At 32.9% G+C, this 19,671-nt stretch overlaps 1 protein-coding gene across 4 annotated transcripts in view; it reads left to right on the top strand.

Annotated features, from left to right (window-relative positions):
• The window catches only part of LOC144305530 (uncharacterized), a 355,637-nt gene extending 354,722 nt beyond the window's left edge, over positions 1–915 (top strand). For all 4 annotated transcript variants that reach the window (XM_077884436.1, XM_077884438.1, XM_077884437.1 and 1 more), the window contains one exon: positions 800–915. The gene's annotated coding sequence lies outside the window, so the exon portion shown is untranslated. The remainder of the gene's footprint in view (positions 1–799) is intronic.
• Positions 916–19,671: the final 18,756 nt, after the last annotated feature.

Raw genomic sequence — 19,671 nt, 5'->3', positions numbered from 1 at the left:
ATTGATTTTGCATAAGGTATTTTAAAGTAGTTTAAATATATAAATTCATATGCATCATGCTTTTTATAATCCTTATGTTAGTTTTAAAGCAGTATATATATCTGAGGTTTATTAATTTCATAAAAGAGAGAAGATTTTACTGACCCTTATCTAAATCCTGTCTCCCAGTACTCTTTTTCCCCCTTTGGGAGAGGGAAGATTACCAGATGGTTGACAATGGCACTCTCTATTCCACTGAATGGTAAAGCCTATTCTTATACTGGCCTGAAACCTGATCTTTTAGTCTCAATCACAGTCATACAAGAGGGTGGCAGCAATATAGTTTCTGTAAGTGGAGCAACAATTGTGTAATCTCAGTGGGTCAGTGCAAAACTTGGTTTATCTTTTTCATACTGCTTATCAATATTCAAATAAAATAGATGTTCAATCTCATTCTGAGGTCATTTTGTTATAGAAAAATACATACCAATGTGTTAATAGTAGTAATATCTTGATTTTGGGTTTCCAGAATATTTTATTAACTTTGGTTTTCATTATTGTTATCTTTTAGTTTTCTATGATTATTATATATGACTTGTGTATTAAAGCAGTTAAGGAGGGGTATAAAATGAGCAAAATACTACTGGAAATATATCTACTAAAATATATACAGGGATTTAATGTGAAAAGTTGAATTATGATGATTCTTTTCTCTTTCCCTTGCCAAATGTTTACATAGTTTTAATAATAGTAGTTAGAAAAAAGTCAGTTTGGAGGTACCTGGGTGGATCATTTTGTTAAATCTCTGTCTTTAACTCAGGTCACGATCCCAGGGTCCTGGGATGAAACCCCATGTCGGGCTCCCTGCTCAGCACCCTCTCCATCTGCCCCTCTCCTTGTTTGTATGCACTCGCTCTCTCTCTTTCTCTCTCAAATAAATAAAATATTTTTTTAAAAAAAAGAAAAAAGTCTGTTTCTACAAAAAAGGACCAAAAAAAAAAAAAAAAAAAGCTACCAAAGATGGAGTAAATGTGGTAAGTTCTCATGGTGGACAAAGAGAAAAATATCCTACTCCACTCTTGACACTGATCAGCAACCTTCTTACTCTGAAAAAATTTTAAGCTTTCAGTACCCTGAGTTTTTGCTCATGATTTGAAGTGTTAATAATGCTCCATTTTATTTTGTCTTTGAATGTTGTTATTTTGTTGCTGTTTTCCTAAGTACCTCTCTCTTTTTATTTGTATTTAATTTTCGTGATAGTGAGTTCCCAAACTCTCTGTAACCACTGCTCACTTAATGAATGTTTCCCTTTTCCAATTTATTTATCTCTGTCACTTTACAATCATTTTGGATGAGGATGAATCTTTTATACTCTCAAAGTAGAGTATTTCTGGGGTAATTGCAATTATCCAATTAGCAATTGAGCAATCTTGTTATAAATGATCTCAAATACATTGTAAAATGCAAGTTCATTGAAATAAATAGTGGACTTTAAATCAGTGTTTATAATAATGCCTTGAAGTAAATAAGTGGTAAACTAACTGACACATGACTAGGTGGGGCAAGCTTCTTCTATAAATTTGTACTTAAGTAGTTAACCAAGCTCTTTTCATGTATTGAGGAATGTGAGTCATTTAAGGAGGAATTAACTTTTTCTAAAATCAATAAATTATGGAATGATGAGAAAATATTTTGTAGTATCCTCCATGGCACATTAATGCTTTTCTAGAGACTACATAATTGCTTTACTCAATTATTTGAAGAAAAGATTAGAATGCCTCCTTCGAAAGGAAGCCAGATTAGAACTGTGTCAAACTCCACAGCAGAAAGTCTCTCAGGGCTTTTGTGTAACAGTCATTCCTTGGATTCCTGTAATGTCTCATTTGCAGCACTTAAATTGATTCCATTTAGGAATCTCTCAGAAAACAAAGATGATTGCTCAGGTGTTTCTCTAATTTTGACTACTGAATTGCCTGAATATAGCTGTGGGTTAGCTGTCAACAGATTAAGTTTCTTTCTCCCTCTCCATTATTTATCTAGACATATATGTGTGTATGTGTGTGTGTGTGTGTGTGTGTGTGTATCCAAAATATCTGTGTATTTGTTGTATTTTATATAATGTGCCTATATGTAATATTTATATAATATGTATACAGTTATGGTCATTAGGATCCCAAACAAACAAAAAAAAAACTTTCATGAAATGCAACTGCTTCTGTATATATATATTTTTTCCTTTGATTGCTAGAATCATGAATGTAAGATATAGAGATGAAGCACCTTGTCCAGGATCCTACTTGTAGCAAGACCAGCAAGATCTTTTGTTTGTGTGTGTGTGTGTTTTGTTTTTTTTTCACAAGACCTACGGAAAATAGCAGACTTTTGGTGGGATTAATTAAAGCCCATGCTGTAGCAGTGTACAACTAACTTTATATAATTATACTTTAAGAGCTATGAAATGTAAACAGTGGGCTGGTCACTTTTTTCATTTTTAAGAAGAGATAACTCATCTCCAGTGAGAACAGGAGAATGTTTTCTGTTCTGGGTTTCTTATTCAGCTTTTAAACAATCTTCCTATATGTTCCAAAGATATTAGGTCCTAGTTTGAGAACACTATTTCTAGAGTCAATGTTTTCATGTTCATTTTTGCACTTGCATAAAGGATAGTCTTTCAGTTCTGAAAGATATACATAAAGATAAATGTAGTAGTCAAAGTCAAAGCCACAGCAATTAAGAAAGAAAAAGAATTTAAAAGGCATTCAAATTCAAAAGAACAAAATTTTCTTTGATTGCAGATGAAATGCTTTTAGATATAAGAAATCCTAAAGACTTCTCCAAAACACTGTTAGAAATAATTAATAAATTTGGCAAAGTTGTAGGACACAAGATTCATATATAAAAATCAGCTACATTTCTATACACTAATAATGAATAATAAGAAAGAGAAATTAAAAAGCAATCTCATTTACAATAGCCTCAAAAAGAGTATTCCTCAAAATATTGAAGAATAAGTTTATCCAAGGAGAGGAAAGATCGGTGTGCTAGATACTATAAGATGTTGATGAAAGAAATCGAAGAAGGCACAAACAAATGAATCAGAAGAATTAAAAGTTAAAATGTTCGTAATAATTCACCATGACCAAGTGGGATTTATCCCCGGGATGCAAGGCTGGTTCAACGGTCATAAAGCAATCAATGTGATTGATCATATCAGAAGGAGAAAAAACAAGAACCATATGATCCTCTCAATAGATACAGAGAAAGCATTTGACAAAATACAGCATCCATTCCTGATCAAAATTCTTCAGAGTGTAGGGATAGAGGGAACATTCCTCAGCATCTTAAAAGCCATCTACAAAAAGCCCACAGCAAATATCATTCTCAATGGAGAAACACTTGAGAGCCTTTCCCTAAGATCAGGAACCTGACAGGGTTGTCCACTCTCACCACTGCTATTCAACATAGTACTAGAAGTCCTACATAGTACTAGAAGTCCTAGCCTTAGCAATCAGGCAACAAAAAGAAATAAAAGGCATTCAAATTGGCAAAGAAGAAGTCAAACTCTCCCTCTTCGCAGATGACATGATACTGTAAAGTCTCCACCCCAAGATTGCTAGAACTCATACAGCAATTCGGTAGTGTGGCAGGATACAAAATCAATGCCCAGAAGTCAGTGGCATTTCTATACACTAACAATGAGACTGAAGAAAGAGAAATTAAGGAGTCAATCCCAGTAACAATTGCACCCAAAAGTATAAAATACCTAGGAATAAACCTAACCAAAGAGGTAAAGGATCTATACTCTAAAAACTACAGAACACTTCTGAAAGAAATTGAGGAAGACACAAAGAGATGGAAAAATATTCCATGCTCATGGATTGGAAGAATTAATATTGTGAAAATGTCAATGCTACCCAGGGCAATTTACACATTTAATGCAATCCTTATCAAAATACCATGGACTTTCTTCAGAGAGTTGGAACAAATCATCTTAAGATTTGTGTGGAATCAGAAAAGACCTCGAATAGCCAGGGGAATATTAAAAAAGAAAACCATATCTGGGGGCATCACAATGCCAGATTTTAGGTTGTACTACAAACCTGTGGTCATCAAGACAGTGTGGTACTGGCACCAAAACAGACACATAGATCAATGGAACAGAATAGAGAATCCAGAAGTGGACCCTCAACTTTATGGTCAACTAATATTCAACAAAAGAGGAAAGACTGTCCACTGGAAAAAAGACAGTCTCTTCAATAAATGGTGCTGGGAAAATTGGACATCTACATGCAGAAGAATGAAACTGGACCATTCTCTTACACCATACACAAAAATAAACTCAAAATCGATGAAAGATCTAAATGTGAGACAAGATTCCATCAAAATCCTAGAGAAGAACACAGGCAACACCCTTTTTGAACTTGGCCACAGCAACTTCTTGCAAGATACACCCATGAAAGCAAGAGAAACAAAAGCAAAAATGAACCATTGGGACTTCATTAAGATAAAAAGCTTTTGAAAAAAAAAAAAAAAGATAAGAAGCTTTTGCAGCAAAAGAAACAGTCAACAAAACTCAAAGACAACCTACAGAATGGGAGAAGATATTTGCAAATGACATATCAGATAAAGGGCTAGTTTCCAAGATCTATAAAGAACTTATTAAACCCAGCAGCAAAGAAACAAACAATCCAATCATGAAATGGGCAAAAGACATGAACAGAAATTTCACCAAAGAAGATATACATATGGCCAACAAGCACATGATACTCCCCATCACTTGCCATCAGGGAAATACAAATCAAAACTGCAATGAGATACTACCTCACACCAGTGAGAATGGGGAAAATTAACAAGGCAGGAAACAATAAATGTTGGAGAGGATGTGGAGAAAGGGGAACCCTCTTGCATTGTTGGTGGGAATGTGAACTGCAGCCACTCTGGAAAACTGTGGAGGTTCCTCAAAGAGTTAAAAATAGATCTGCCCTAGGACCCAGCAATTGCACTGCTGGGGATTTACCCCAAAGATACAGATGCAGTGAAACACCGAGGCACCTGCACCCCGATGTTTATAGCAGCAATGTCCAGAATAGCCAAACTGTGGAAGGAGTCTTGGTGTCCATCGAAAGATGAATGGATAAAGAAGATGTGGTCTATGTATACAGTGGAATATTGCTCAGCCATTAGAAACGACAGATACCCACCATTTGCTTCAACATGGATGGAACTGGAGGGTATTATGCTGAGTGAAGTAGTCAACCGGAGAAGGACAAACATTATATGGTCTCATACATTTGGGGAATATAAAAAATAATGAAAGGGAATAAAGGGGAAAGGAGAAAAAATGAGTGGGAAATATCAGAGAGGGAGACAGAACATGAGGGACTCCTAACTCTGGGAAACGAACAAGGGGTGGTGGAAAGGGAGGTGGGCAGGGGGTGGGGGTTACTGGGTGACGGGCACTGAGGGGGGCATTTGGTGGGATGAGCATGGGGTGTTATGCTATATGTTTGCAAATTGAACTCCAATAAAAAAATAATAAAATAAATAAATAAAATGTTATTCTAGTCAAGGCCATCTATATATTTAATACAATCTACATCAAAACTCCATTGGAATTTTTCACAGAAATAGAGAAAATAATCCTAACAAGTGTATGGAACCACAAAAGGTGTTGAAGATTCCTAACAACAACAACAGAAAAGTGGAAGGCATCATACTTTCTGATTTTACACTAAAGCTATAGCAATTAAAACTTAGCATGGTATTGGTTTAAAAGAGATGCATAGACCAATGGAATAGAGTCAAGAGCCCAGAAGTAAATACTTCTATATATGGTCAACTAATATTTCACAAGAGAACCAAGACTTAAAAATGGGAAAAGAATAGTTACTTCAGTAATTGGTCTTGGGAAAGCTGGATAACCATGTAAAGAACGTGACCACAACCCTATCTTACACTGCTGACAAAAATTAATTTGAAATGATTAAAGAGTTAAACATAAGACCTGAAACCCTAAGACTCCTCAAAGAAAATCCTTGTCTTGGCAAATTTTGGGATTAAAAAAAGCACAAGCAATAAATAAAAAAAACAGTAAGTGGGACTACATCAAACTAAAAAGCTTCTCTACAGCAAAAGAAGCAATCAACAAAATGTAAAGGCAGCCTATGGAATGGGAGAAAATATTTGTGAATTATGGATCTGAAGTGTTAATATCTAAATACATAAAGAACTCATACAACTCAATACCAAAAAACAATTGATTAAAAAATAAGCAGAGGAGTTGAATAGGCATTTTTCAAAGAAGATACACAGATAGCCAACAGGTGCATGAAAAGGTGCTCAACATCATTAATTATCAGGGAAATGCAAATCAAAACCACAATGAAAGATCACCTCACATCAAAAAGAGGTGTTTGTGAGGATGTGGAAGAAAGGGGAACCCTTGTATATTGTTGGTGGGAATGTAAATTGGTATAGCCACTATGGAAACAGTATGTTTCCTCAAAAATAGAACTACTATATGATCCAGCAATTTCACATCTGAGTATTTACTCAAAGGAAATGAAATAATTGGAAGAGATATCTGCACTCTCATACTCATTGCAGCACTATTCAGAAATGGCCAAGATATGGAAACAACCTAAGTAAGTGGCCATCAGTGGATAAATGGATAAAGAAGTGAAATACACACACATACACAGAAGAATATTACTGAGCTATGAGAAAGTAGGAAATCCTGCCATTTGAAACAACATTGATGATCCTGAGGGCATTATGCTAATGAAATAAGAGCAAAATACAAATACTATATCACTTATATATAAAATCCAAAAACACCAACCTCAAAAACAGAATAGAATGATAGTTACCAGGGGCATGGGAGTGGAGGAAATGGAGAGATATTGGTCAAGAATACAAACATTCGATTATAAGTCAAATAAGTTCTGGGGATTTAATGATTAGCATGATGATTATAGCTCATAATACTGTATTATGTACTTGAAAATTTCTAAAGAGAAGATCTGAAATGTTCTTACCAAAAGGAGGTAATAGAATTATGAGACATGATGGAGATGTTAGCTAACCCTATGGTGGTAATCATTTTGCAAAATGTAAGTATCAAATCAAAACATTGTACACCTTAAACATAATATGTTAATTATATCTCAACAAAGCTGGAAAAAAGAAGCCTTAATTTATGACATTGATACATTTTTTAGGATAATGGGGAAGAGGAACTAATGGATGTGAGACACCTGAATCTTTCCTAACAGTGTTTCTCAGAGTAGAATTTCTTCGATTCATGCCTACTAAAATCACCTGGTGGAGCAAGATTTTACACCTAGGAAGTGTACAAAACTATCAATTCCAGCTGGGGTCTCCTTAACAAAGATCATAATACAATTAGTTTGTTGTGATATTTTGTTAATGACATATTTTGATTATTTTTTAAAGATTTTATTTATTTATTCATGAGAGACACAGAGAGAGAGGCAGAGACACAGGCAGAGGGAGAAGCAGACTCCATGCAGGGAGCCTGATGTAGGACTCGATCCCAGGTCTCCAGGATCACACCCCAGGCTGAAGGCGGTGCTAAACTGCTGGGCCACCGGGGCTGCCCAATGACATAATTTTTATTTTACTTTTTAAGGATTTTATTTATTTATTCATGACAGAGACACACACACACAGAGACAGAGACACAGGCAGAGGGAGAAGCAGGCTCCATGCAGGGAGCCTGATGTGGGATTCGATCCTGGGACTCCAGGATCTCCTGGGCTGAAGGTGGCGCTAAACCACTGGGCTACCGGTGCTGCCCAATGACATATTTTTAAAGCTACCCTATAGTTGAGAATTATTTTACTGGAATCCCAAACTCACAAAGTTCCTCTAACATTTGCCAAATTAATTTGACCCCATTTCTCTGGCACCCACAAAACACCTGTGCGGTGACTTGCACTCATTATTTTCTTCCTATGGCCTATTTAGCATATTTAGTATTTTTTTGTGTTTAGCATATTTGGAAGATCTGCAGCAAAATAAATTTTAAAATTGACAATACCATAATCAAATTTTTAGCGTATGTTTTAGGAAGCCCAATATTATTTTATTTTTAACTGAACCCACCAACTGTAATGTTCCTATTTTCCTTTGCTTCTAAAAATAAATATAATTAACAATACAACAAATTGAATCTTTACTATTCATTTCATTTTGTCTTATTATCCTATATTTCCAAAAGTTTTGGCTGACAGCTGGAATCTGTTGATAAAACCATGCCACTAGATGTATTCCCCAAGTTGCACTATGGCAATGGCTTTTTAGGTAAGAGTAATAGTTGTAAAAGTATTATTTCTTACTAATTACTAAATACTAACCCTGGACTGTCCAGAGAATTTATCTCAGCATACAAAAGATGGGATTCAGTCAATCTACTATTAACACCTAGAATCTTCAACTATAATTGTGAGTCAGTAATACAGAATTAGTTAAAAATATAAACTCGGGGTGCCTGAGTGGTACAGTTGAGGTTCAACTCTTGGTTTTGGCTCAGGTTATGATCTTGGGATCGTGAGATGGAGACCCACTCAGCATGGAGTCTGCTTGGGATTCTCACCATCTCCCTCTGCCTTATGCTCTCTCTCTCTCTCTAAAACAATTAAAAAAAAAAAAAGAGCATAAACTCTTGTGTTGGGTATGTGTGACCAACTCCTATCCCTGTTACTTAATATTAAGTGCTGAATGAATTAGCTGTTACTTGATTAATATTTTTGATGTGGACCTCTTTTATATTCAGGTTAGACCTATGTGAAGTACTCTAGCCATCTTAGTGAAAGGCTGCAGTGCACCCCTTCTTTCTCCCCTCTATCTCACAGTCATGTGTGATCTATCACATAAGTATGGATAATATATGATAGTTTTGTCTTGTATATCAACAATTTATTAAGCATCTTCATTATGCTAAGAGTTGGTAATATCATCAGAAACTGTACCCATTTCACCCAGACTATCTTAATATGAAAAAAATCAAAGACTCCAAATAAGAATTGCAACTTTAATTCTCCCATTTGAAATACCTTCACTGGTATATATTGAAATTATATAAATAGATATAAATCAGGAACATGTTTGCCTCTGGAAAGGTTTGTATCAACGTGTTTGAAATGGTTTTCTCTATGTGGATATTATGGGTATTTTAACTTTTCTTCTTTTATTTTTATTTTATCATTTTTGTAACACAAGTAATTTTAAATAAAATAGCTTTAAATTAGTAACATACTACCTCTACCTTGATATTGTAACTTTGTTTCATTATGATGCCACCTAAATCTACTGTATATAGTGACTAAGCCGTATAATTTTGGAATGTAAAAGCACTTAAATAAGTCAATGTTACACTAATGGAAAATATTACATAAATATAAGCAAATATGCACAATTAGGTACAATATGATAGAAGATGAAAATGTTACATTTAGTTGTCTAGAACATTGCCTTATAATTTACTATAAAATGTATGAAGCATCTCCCTAGTGGCTGCTAGAATTTAATACTTATTAACCTCATCCAAATTCTACCGTCTCTGTAAAAATCAATTTAAAATAAGCTTATGTAATTCCTTTCCTTTTCTTTGGACACTGAAATGTATTTTTTTTCAAATTCCGTTGAAAAAGCCAAAACTACCATTTTGGAGCTTACATTATAGATCTTCTTGATGTTAATTTGATATATATTAAGTTAATATTACCATGGGTAAATTTAATTCATAGCTTGAAAAGAAAATTTTTCTTGAATCAGGAAACTTTAAATACTCAACCAAAGACAAAAACAATTTTACGCCTTGGGGGGACACACAGAATATAACACCTACAAGCTGTCACTAGGCTCTATTTAATGCTTTGATTTTATCACATGAGTTGGATATTTGTTCCAAATTAAATGCCTCTTTTCAGTTTTTATACAATGCATGTGTATTTTATGTCTCCCTTGCTTTGAGGGCTTTAGAATGAATGAAAACCATAATAGACTGACTTGGATGAGATTCAGAATTTTTGGCAGACTCCTAAGTAACAAGAGCTAGCCAGGACTTAACCAAATAGTACATTTCAGTATCTGCTTTTTCCCCCCAAGTTTCAAACTAATGCTGTTTAACTTAACTGCCCATCTATCTCATGTAAATTTGTTATTTTTAAATAATAAAATGTTAGAAAGAAAATAGAACCTATCAGTAATCTAAATGCTTTTATTAGAGTGTTTCTATTTACAAAATTGATTTTTATCCATGTCAGTATTTTTCATTGTATCATGGAAAGCAAACAGTGAAATGGATTTCTTTTTTTCTTTCTTATCCACAGTATTTAATACTTTCCTAAGTTAATCTTTGAGACATTTATTAATATAAACATTTTCTTGCATAGAGATATTGTTTCCTTTGAGTAAGTGAAATGTGGAGTTAAGAAGGAGCTTGATATCACTATCTATATCTATATTCAAACACCTGATAATTTCTATTCTCCATATTGTTAAGCCTGACTTTTAAATGATAATTATATTTTCCTATTTTTGATAAAGCTTATAGTATAGTAGTATAGCCAGGAGTGAGATGAAGCAGAAAAGCCTCATAGATATTTGTGACAACTCAAATCCTTTGATATAAAAAAAAAAAAATGTCAGTTTTGGCACTATAACCCCAAGGACATGAAGTCCACTGTGATTAGTCACATGTCTCTCCTGTAGTACCCTACTGAGCTACTGTTGCCATGGCATTCAAAGGCAAATCTTCAACTAGCAACAGTCTTTAGATACTATCTGTACAATGTCAAATGATGTTATCATTTTCTTCTAATAAAAATCATCTGAATGCATCCCCCAACCAAAACTTGTGCCTAGTTCAGATGTCAAAAATTGCTAATTATTTAAAGCAGTAACGAAGGGTTATTTGAACATGGACACACTTTGTTCTGTTCATTACATTTATGTTACCTACTAACAAATGAATAAGGAATTAGATTGGGAATGGATGAGTTCAGTTTAGAGAGAAAAATGAAAGCCCATGAATACAAGTCTATTTCTACAGTAATCTATTGAGGCTATGCATTTTTCCCCCAAGTTTAAAAGTGCATTTATATAAGTTATTTAGGGAATCATGAGCACCAAGTATTCATTTCCACTGAGATCATGCATAATAAGTACATTTATAATGCCTGTCAAACATTTGGAATTGATAATATTGTTTATTTTCACATACACTAGACTAGTAGAATACATGGGTGAAAAGATAATACATGTTTCCTAAAAATGTATTCTCAGGATCACTGCACCATGTAAATCAAATATGTCTTAAAGTCACCAAAGAACAGCATCAGGACCATTTCATCCTTCTGATTGAGGAAACGATGCACTAAGTCCATAGGGATCTCAAAACTGTTTGCCTAGTAGTACATTGTTATGCCCAACCTGGGATAAACTATTTACCTTTAGTATTCTAGTAAGAAATACATCAAAATCCCTCTGAATATTTAAAAAAATAAAATTTAAAATGTAGTCTTGTAAAATAATGTAATATTTTACATCCTAAATATACTAGATTGACCACAACTAAACCAAACACACAGGACACGAAGAAAATCCAAATTTAAATGCAGTTAATATGTTAAGCCTACCTGTGAACATGAAGCACTTACAATTCATACATATTTTAGAAATTGGAATCTATTTCTACAGAAAATTGAGGTCTATGTAACTTTAGTTTTTCTCTGTTTAAATTTAAAAATCTATTAAAATAGATGGGTTACTATAAATGTCTTCCTGATTATATTACCTTTTCTATACCTACTCCAGAAATATCTAGAATGCCTACTTGATGTTTAATCAATATGTTTAATAATATGTATGCTTTTATATATTTTCTACTTTGTGCCTGTTCCTTTAAGAAACAGACATTAAGGTAGTTAGGAATCTAATAGCCATACCAAGGTAAGGCTTTAGAAGCATACAGGGAGAGAGAGCAAGAATAGGTTAAATCCTCCAACATTGCTTTTTCTTCTACCAAATCACCACAGCTATGCTTATATCACTCCTCTTTGGTGATGTGTTTGTTTATATGTTTTGCACATATTTTAATTGGATTTTTGTGGCTTTTTTGAATTGTTGATTTTTAAGTACTTTTTATATGCTTTTGGATAAAAATCATATATGTGTTCTGAAAGGATTTTTCTCCAGTCTGTAGTTTGTCTTTTTATTTTCTTAACAGTGATTTTATAGTGTATAAGTTATCATTTTAATAAATTCCAAATTATCAATTTTTTTCTGTTATATTTAAAACTCCATGAAAAAATCCAAGGTTACCTACATTTTTTTTCCTGTTTTCTCTAGAAAGGTTAGTTTTGGAGTTTACATTTAGGTCTTTGATCTATTTTCAGTTAATTTTTGTGAAAAATGTGAGGCAGAAATCTACTTTCATTCTTTTGCACGATTGTTCAATTGCTCCAGAATTATTTGTTGAGAAACCACCCTTTCTCCATTTAATTACCTTACTTATTTCTCACAGATCATTTGACTACTTGTGTGGACTCTATTTTCTTTCACTGATCTATATGTCTTTTGCTGATACCATGCTGTCTTGAATACTGTCACTTTATTGTGAGTCTTAACATATGGTACTGTCAATCCTCCAACTTTGTTCCTTAGTACTGTGTTGGCTATTCTTTATCTTCCTCTTTTCCATGTAAATTTTAGAATGACTTTGTAAATATCTCCAAAATAGCTTGATAGGCTGTAGGTTGGGGTTATGTTAAATTTGTAGATCAAGTTGGGAAGAATTAGCATCTTAATAATATTGAGTCTTCCTACTTTTAAAAACAGAATATCTTTACATTTTTTTTAAGATTTTCCTTAAGCTTTTTTCATCAAAGTTTTGTAGTTTTTCATATGTAAGTTCTGTAGACATTTTGTTAGATTAATACCTAAATAGTTCATTTTTGTGTTCTATGATAAGAGGATTTTTTAAAATTTCAAATTCTAATTGTTCATTGCGAGTATATAGGAGAAAATAACTTTGTCATATTAGCCTGTAACTCATGACTTTGATATACTCATTTCCAGGTGTTTCTGTTTTCCTACACATACAATCATGTCATCTGCAAACACAGTTTTATCTTTCTTCCCAATCTGTATAATTGTATTTTCCTTTTCTGTCTTATTGCACTTTTAGGACTTCCAGTATGATACTGATTAGAAGTGCAGCAACAGGACATCCTTGACTTATTCCTAGACTTAGGAGGAAATCATTCAGTATCTCATCATTAAGTATGATGTTGTCTGTCGGCTTTTTGTAGATATTCTTTATCAAGTGACAAATTTCCCTTCTTTTACTAGTTTGCTGAAAATTTTTAGTATGAATGACTGTTGAATCTTATCAAATACTTTGTCTACCTTTATTATAGAGACATATGATTTTGGTTCTTTAGCATGTTGATGTGGTGCATTAAATTGATTGTTTAAATATTGAACCAGCCTTGAATACTTGCTTTAAATCCTACTTTCTTCTGTCATATAATTCTTTTTATACATTGTTTCATTTAATTTAATAATTTCTAGAAGATTAAAAAAAATCTATGTTCATGAGAGATATTGATACATAATATTCCTTACTCATCTTGTCTGTATTTAATTTGCTGTTAAAATAATAGTGACCTCATAGAATTAATTATGAAATGTTAACTTTGCTTCTGGGTTTTTTTTTTTTTTAAGTGATTGTGAAGAATTGATATCATTACTTTCTTAAAGTTATGACATAATTTTCCAGTAAAAACATATGGGCTTGTGTATTACCTTTTGAAATATTTTTATTGATTCAATTTTCTTAATTAAGATATTGGCCTAGGCAGATTATCTGTTTCTCCTTGTGTGAGTGTTGGTAGTTTGTGTCTTTTAGGGAATTCATCCTTTTCATCTCTAAGTTATAATATCTGTGGAAATATAGTTGTTCACATTATCACTTTATTATCCTTTAATGTCCATGGAGTCAGTACTTATGATTTATCTTTTTTTTAATTTTATTTATTTATTTATGATAGTCACAGAGAGAGAGAGAGAGAGGCAGAGAAACAGGCAGAGGGAGAAGCAGGCTCCACGCACCGGGAGCCCGACGTGGGATTCGATCCCGGGTCTTCAGGATCGCGCCCTGGGCCAAAGGCAGGCGCCAAACCGCTGCGCCACCCAGGGATCCCATGATTTATCTTTAATGTCTAATATTGGTAATTTTTATCTTCTCTCTTTTTAATTGTTTAGCCTATTAGAGTTTTATCAATTTTATATCAAAGAACCATTTATCACTTCTTTTCACAGAACCAAGTTAGGTTTCCTTGATTTTCTCTGTTGATTTCCTATTTCAGTTTCACTGTTTTCTGCTCTAGTTTTTATTATTTCTTCTGCTTGCTTTAGACCTAAATTGCTCTTTCTCTAGTTTCCAAAGGAGGTTGAGATTACTAATTTTCGAACTTTCTTCATTTCTCACTTAATATGATAAATTTCCCTTTAAGCACTGCATTCACTGATCTCACAAATTTTGATAAGCTATATTTTAGTTTATATTTAGTATGAAATTTGTTAAATTTATTTTGAGACTTTTTTGACCCAGTGTCGTATAGAATCACATTGTTTTATATCCAAATACTTGGGAATTTTCTAAGTATATTTCTGTTGCTGGTATCTAATATTAATTCTGATTTAACTTTACTGTGGTCTGAGAGCATACCCTGTAGGATTTCTTTTCTTCTGACTATTCTAAAGTATGTTCTATAACCTAGTGTGGTTTATTTGTGTGAATTTCTACATAAACCTGTGAAGGTGTTGCTATTGTTTGATGAAGTATATCAATTAGATCATGTTGATTGAAAGTACTCTTCAAATCGAGTTGGCTTTGTGTAAAATCAATATAGCTCCTCTACCTTTAATTAATATTATCATGGTATATTTTTCCCAATTTCTTTACTTTTAACCTATTGGAATCAATTTATAATAAAAATGGATTCCTTATAGGTATTTTGGGCAACTTTTTAAATTCAGAAATCCTGATAAGTTCTCTTTTTTAATTGGCATATTTATACTATTGACATTTAAAGTGATCACTGATAAAGTTGGATTAATTTCTACGAAGTTTGTAACTGTTTTTGGTTTGTTACATTTCCTTTGTCTTTTTTCCCTTCCTTTTCTGGTTTTTAATAGGGCATTTTATACAATTATTTTTATTTATTTTCTTATATCAATTATGTTTCTGTTTCAGTATTTTTAGAAGTTGCTGTAGAATTCATAGTATATGTTTCAAACTAATCCAAGTTCATCTAATAACTGTGTTGCTTCATGTGTAGTATAGATGCCTCATACCAGTATTCTCAATTTCTTCTTCTCATCCCTTCTGACACAGATGTCTTTCATTTCATTTACTCATATGGTATGCTGCCTAGTACTTCAAACAAAAAAATTACCTTTTAGATCAATTAATGATAAGAAAAACAAAGATTTTATCTTACTTTTATTTATGTATTTATTTATTCCTCCTATAGCCTTCTTTATATATATATATATATTTATGACCTGAATCTTTTTCTCTTATTTGAGAACTCTTTATCTGGCATGACAGTAGAGCTAATAATGAAATATAGTCAATTTTATTTGAGAAAGACTTTACTTTTTCCTTCATTTTTGGATGAATATTTCACTGGATATAGTATTTCAGGTTTTTCTTCTTTTTCCTTTCAGCACTTTAAATATTTCTATGCTCTTCTTGCTTACATGGTTTCTGACAAGAAGTCTACTGTAGTTCTTATACTTGTTCTTTTTTTGTATGGCTTCTTTCAAGATTTTTCTGGTTTTGATTTTCCATATTGCATTATGATATACCCAGGTGTTTTGTTTTTGTTTTTATCCTGCTTAGTATTTTCTGATCTTCCTGGTTTTACATATGTCATTAATTCTGGAAAATTGTTAGCCATTTTTACTTCAGATATTAATTCTGATTTATTCTCTCTCATTTGCATCTGTGTAATATTTGATATGTTAGAATTTAAATCTGCCATTGCATTACTTGTTTTATATTTATTCTTTCTATTTTTCACTACCTCATTTCCCATTTCTTTTCTCCTATGGATTATTTTTATTTTGAATTATCTATAGTGTTTGAGGATATCTCTCATACTTTCTTTTTTTATTTAGTGGTTCTCCTAGAAATTACACTATATACATACATATGTATATATGTATATAGTGTATAGTATGTATATATATATAGTTTTATATATAATATATATAGTATACAGTGTGTATATATATAGTTTTATATATAGTATATGTATATATACTTAGTTTTTCAATACACCTGTTTGGGTTTAGAATTCACTGTCTATTTACTGTCTTTTACTGTCACTGTCTTTTATTACCAACAATTTGGTTTGTTTTTTTTTAACTTTTTAATTTAATTTTATTTATTTATTTATTTTTTATTTACGATAGAGAGAGAGAGAGAGAGAGAGGCAGAGACACAGGCAGAGGGAGAAGCAGGCTCCATGCAGGGAGCCCGATGTGAGACGTGATCCCAGGATTCCAGGATCATGCCCTGGGCCATAGGCAGGCACTAAACCACTGAGCCACGCAGGGATCCCCACTACCAACATTATTTTTTTCTCTTAAATAAATCTTAAAAAAATACTTAACAGGATTATAGTCTATTATGTTGACTTTTTATCTCCTCTTTCCATTTCACTATTTCTTCTTCATTCTTGATGCTCCAGATTTTCTTCTATTATTATTTCCTCTCTCTGCTGTATAAGGCTTTCTTTAGCATTTTGTTTACAGCAGCTCTCCTGTTAACAAATCTCATGGTTTTCTATGGTCTGAGATTATTTTTATTTCTGTTGTGTTCCTGAAAGGTATTTTCTCTAGATATAGAATTTGAGGCTGTCAACTGTTTTTGTTGTTGTTGTTGTTGTTGTTGTTGTTTTGTTTTGCATTTGAAAAATATTGGACAACTTCTTTCTGTTCTCTATGGTTGCTAATGAAATACTCTGCTGTCACTCAAATTATTATCTCCATAGAGGTAATATGTTACATCTTTGTTTACTATTTTTAAGATTTTTTTTCCTTTGTCTTTTTTTAGAGATAAAATTATTATTTTGATGTGTCAGTGTTTAGATGTATGGATTTGTTTAGATTTAGCTTCTTAATCAAACATGGAAAGATTTCAGTCTTCAGTTCTTAAAAGTGTTTTTTAAGCCATTTACTACTACATGTTCTTTTTTACAGATATATCATTTATTTTAATTGTCCAAAAATTCTTGAGTCTTTGTTCATTTTTTAAATTTATATTTTCCATGGATGCTCAGATTAGATAATTTTTATTGCTTTGTCTCTGAGCTCAGTGACAATTTCCATTGATATCTCCATTCATCTATTAAATCCATCTGGTGGATTCTTAATTTCTATTATTTTATTTCCAGTTTTGAATTCCAATTTGGTTCTTCTTTATATTCCTTCTATTTATTTTATATATATATAAAGTTGAGATGCTCTTGTTTTTTGATATGACAGGTGATTTGGGATTGTGTTTTGCACCTTTTATGAGTTATTTATATTTTAGTTTTTTAGTACACCTGTTTGGGTTTAGAATTAATGTCCTGGCCTAATTTTATAGCCCATAATTCAAATAGCAGTTTAGTTTCAGAGCTTTAGCATTGCTCTTTTGGTATATATCACTTGTGTGCTACCGTGCCAATCCAAAACCTGGGAAATACTACACTATGGTCCAATTTCCAAAACTTGTATTGCATTGCTTCTGTTTGCTTACTGAATAGCTCAGACTTTATATGTAGATCCATTTGACCTATTTGTTTCCTTCCTGGATCCATCTTATTAACAAGATAATTAACAATAAGCCTGGTCCTTAACCATATATACATTGCCTCACATAATTTCATTAATAAAATATGATATCCTATTACAACACCATAAAGAAACCTAGCTTTTCTTTATCCAAGTAATTGATATTAATAAAAGATGTTACAGGGCATGTAGATGGCACAGTGAAGCATCCAACTCTTGGTTTTGGCTCAGGTCATAATTTCCAGGTCAGAAGATGGGAGCCCCATATTGGACTCCATGCTCAGCTGGAAATCTGCTTATTCCTCTCCCTCTGCCCTTTCCCTGTTCTCTCTCTGAAATAAATAAATAAACCTCTAAAAATATTTTTTAAAAGACATCAAGATGATATCAGAAAAAGTTTTAAAGAAAAAAATAGAGGGACACCTGGGTGACTCAGCGGTTGGGCATCTACCTTTGGCTCAGGGTGTGATCCTGGAGTCCCAGGATTGAGTCCCACATCAGGCTCCCTGAATGGAGCCTGCTTCTTCCTCTGCCCTTGTCTCTGCCTCTCTCTCTCTGTCTCTCATGAATAAATAAATAAAATCTTTAAAAAATAAAGAGAAAGTAGAATTACTGTTTCTTTAGGTATTGGGAAAGGAATGAACTCTGAGTTTTTAAGGACTCTATGGGAATTTATGAACTGTGGATGTAGCTGATCTGCAGAATAGTGTTCTGAAATAGAAAGAGAAGGGGGAGAGGGGTTTGAGATTTTCTACTACTCCTTAAAATTTTGTGAGGGTACTATAATTATGACTGTGATTAATTGGAATTATGATCTTCCCATTTTGTAGATAATGCGGCTATTCAAAACATTAACTAATGAATAGATTATAACACAACAAAGACATAGACTAATAATTCAAAATACCATACTTTCTTAGGATTTGTTGGATTTGGTAGTTGACTAAACATTAAAGCATTGCAGCCATAGCTTTTATTTACAATAATAGAAAAGAACAGAGGCAGGGCTTGATTCTCTAAGGTTTTGGAATGCCAGAATAAGGAATTTGGACTTTATGAATCCAGACTGGAATCCACTGAAGCATTTTAAACATGAGAATGACTCAGAGCGTCTCCTTAACAAGATTTATCTGATAACAGAGTATATGATAGATGGGAGCACTGACACAAGTCAGAAAAGAGCACAATTAGTGAAATATTGCAGGCATCATTGGAAGGTAGCTTTTGATATACTATCAAGTATGTGCAATCCATTGGGGTAGAATACTATTTTAGAAAAGGATTACAGACTTATCTAAAACAAACTATCTGTAATTATGTAAATAGAGATTACAATGATATGGACCACAAGTTCCCATTCTCTAGGGCATATGATCTTGTCCAGATGGTATCAGCAGTGCCCCCAAGATAATCCAGAGATTAATTAACAGCTTTATGGAGGATTATCTTTTCCTTTCATCCTTAGAGATATCTAGTATTGGTCAAGGTTAAAGTGAGGCTACATAGATAAATATTGATTTGCTGTGATAAGTACAACAAGTATTTCTAACCCTAACATTTGTTGTGTTCTTGATTTTAAAATTTCTTAATAATTGAGCTTAAATATCCATTTTAAAGAGTATTAGCAAATATGCTCTAATTATTTTATCATCATCTATCATACAGGACTTTACTTGATGGAATATCTTCTGGGCACTTTAATAAACAAACTACCCCAGAAATCACAGAGTAGAAAGCCATAGTTTGTGACAGACCAAATTACAGTCTATTACATGTGTTTAAAACTCAGAGAAGAAACAAGAGTGAGAGATGGGA

Source organism: Canis aureus, chromosome 35, assembly GCF_053574225.1.
Source record: "Canis aureus isolate CA01 chromosome 35, VMU_Caureus_v.1.0, whole genome shotgun sequence".
Lineage (NCBI taxonomy): Eukaryota > Metazoa > Chordata > Mammalia > Carnivora > Canidae > Canis > Canis aureus.
Note: the sequence above shows the minus strand (reverse complement) of the source record. Positions and strands in the feature narration are given on the sequence as shown.